Source organism: Pinus tabuliformis, chromosome 2_2 (genome assembly GCF_031772625.1).
Source record: "Pinus tabuliformis cultivar Carrire ecotype Pingquan chromosome 2_2, CPIR1, whole genome shotgun sequence".
NCBI classification, from domain to species: Eukaryota; Viridiplantae; Streptophyta; class Pinopsida; order Pinales; family Pinaceae; genus Pinus; species Pinus tabuliformis.
The window spans coordinates 684777881-684781027 of NC_142300.1; positions in this window are offsets into that span (position 1 = coordinate 684777881).

Genomic DNA, 3147 nt, shown 5'->3' on the forward strand with positions numbered 1-3147 from the left:
AAAGATGTTGAAGATATCATGGAAGAATGAAGTATCAGTATTTTTGAAGGTCAATTTGTACGTTGCATAAACGATACTCATGGAAATCAAGGGCTAACCATAGATGTTGAAGAAATTATCAACAAACCAGGTATCAATACTTCTGTAGAGCAATTTGTATATTCGATAAATGATGTTGATGTCATCATCAAGTGAAAATAGGACAAAATATATTGCAAATAGGGATCCGATTCATGACAAGCTATCAGATAATGAGAAGCACAAGAAGCTTGATCAAAGTTGTATTTCAGAAGAAGTGTATGTTGGTGAGTTAGCCAATTCCAGAAGTCTTATGAAAATAGTAAGTGTTGAAGAGCTATAAACATATAAGTTGACAATATTATGCTACTTTATTGGATTAGTGTTTGTTTTGCAGAACAACGGGAAACAATAGCACAAATTTATGAGGAATCTATTATTTTTTTATGATGGTTCTGTCACATTGCAAAATTCAAAGTATGAAGGCAACATTAATCAAATGAAGATTGAGAAGGTAAATCTTCATATCAATAACATCTTAGACCAAACCAAAATGCATGTTGATTTGTTTAGAGTTGAAACCACGTCAGTCATGGAGTTGCATCAAGTTACTGGTAAGCATTTGCAAACTCTCTTATTCGACAGGAAGTAGAAAACTTGAACGTAAAAACAAGATTAAAGGACCTAGAAGATGCTTTAAATCCAGGTCCTTTGTTGATGACATCATATAGATTTTCTAAATCTATAAATTTCCTTAATGCAATTGTTAGTGTCTGTCAGTCCTGCCAGTCACCAGTGATCAAATGTACTCTTTCAAAGTTTTGATAGGGTCCTAAGTCAAATTTTTATAGTTTCAATAGGTTTTCAAATAAAAATTTGGTCACTGGTTAGTATGTCTAGGTATGTTACTACTCCCTACGTTTCATGGTCAAGTTGTTATTTTGGTTGTGTCATCACTCATTGTGATAAGTCATCAGTAAAATCTCTTGAACACTAGCTCAGTCTCATCTAATGGTCAGTTATGTTTCAAGGTCCAAAACATCAATTTCATACTCCATTAGATGTCATCAATAGGTAAAGTCATCAAAATGGTAAAAAATAGTCATGACATCACTTATGGTCAATCATTATGGGAGTAGTAATTAGGGGAAAATTAATGTTCAAGGAGATTTCAGCTTGTTTCAACATCCTCATTCATACTCCATATACCTCCCTCAACCTTCCCTCATAAATCCCCTCATTCCATCTAAAACCTATTTTTCCTTGAAAAGATCCTTAAATCCTAAGAAAAAACCCATTTTTCCTTGGAAAAACCCATATTCCATATTCAAATTCCCAAACTCTAGCTAAAGTCCATACTTTGGTGATAGTCCAACTCTAGTCATTGTTCCATTTTCCTTTGAAATGTTTCAAAACATTAATAAATAATGTTAAAGTCCCTTTTAAGGGCGGAGACCTGCATTGTATGTCGCTCTCAGCGCATATCACATGAAAAATAAAACAACGCACGTCTTCCCTCCTCGATCGCGATCTTATTTCCATCTGACGGCTCTAAGGCCTTTTCGCCCCCCCCGCCCCCTCGCACTATGTTTCTCTTTATCAGCGGGGGGGTCCGAAAAGTGGTTTCCCCATCGGTATGTGTCCTCCCCTTATCATTTCACACCCACCCTCTAATACCATAAATTTCTCTTACCCCCTTCGAAAGCGTTTTTCCTGCTCGCCGATATTGCAGAACTCCTCCGCCAATAAGACTGTCACCCTCCTCCCTCGCTAATTGCGATGAGACCCAACCTGTCTTTTGTGATATATTAATCAGTAATCACAAAATCTTAAGTTCCCCTTCCGCCGAAACCCCTTCCCACTCCTTGATGGCGATGTGTGATTTCCTCTGGACGTGATATGTTATGTATTGTAGTTTTTAAAATTTCAAGTCCTCCTTTTTTACAAAACAGGAAAAATTAGTGTAAAGGCCCGTCCCAGATGTGATTATGATATGATACAGACCCATCCTAGATGCAATTGCGATAAGAATAAACGAACCAGCTTTGATCGGACCGAATCTAACAGCTCAGATCGACGATTCATAATTCTTCCCGATGGTCAAAATCAATTCATTGTTTCACGCTCCCAACCACGATTTCTCATTGTTTTTCATGTAATTTCCCCTATTTTCACAATTGAATGACCACGACCTCCACTTGAGGACAGCGAGGACAGTTTCTACACATATCCATTCTGCCCCCACTCAAACAGAATGCAGTGAAAAGTGGGACAACACAACACATCTTCCAGCGGGACAAACAACATTACTCATTTAAAGGCCTAGAAACAACACTAGAGCTCAACCAAATGATATTTTTAGCAATTTTGATCTATTTTTATGATTTTTTGTAACAAATCTTGAATTATGTTTCAAGATATTCTTTTGTAAATAATTGTATAAATACTTCAAATTTCGAATTGTTGTAGGTTGGATGTTTGTGAATCATAGTTTGGAGCTAGTGTACATTTTGCAGTAATATAGCATGCAGTTGCAGTTATTATCTTTGGATTCTTGTGGTATGTTTCTGTGACAATGTTTTCTCTGATATTTCTTTTCCTACCATCTCTATGCTTTTCTTGTGATCTTCTCATGAGATTTAAACATAACTCATAGGTTATATGCTCTGTTTTGTTGAGATTTTTGTGCTAGTGTTCTTTATTCTTAATGAATGAATTCATGGTTACATGCTCATTCTGATCTTCTATCTTTTCATCCCTACACCACCCAGACAACCAATTTCTGTCACTGATCATGCCTACCTTGCCCCATTATATCTCTACAATTGATCATTAGAAACCTTAGTCTAGTTCCTAGATCTATGAGATTCATCCAGCAAACCATAAAATAATACACCATTGAGCTTAATATCTAGCCTAACATTTGAATTCCCTCTCTAGTCACTTCATTGGTTATGAGATTCTTGAGAGAGACCTCTCTGATTTGGTAGGGCTAGCTACCAAGTCTAAAGATTGGTTTGAGGTTACCTCCTTGGCTTCCTTTCTCAGCCTTGGGACATTGAGGAGTGCTAACAACAGTGAAAACATATATTATTAGAAATATATGCCAACGATTTCAAATCATTGAAG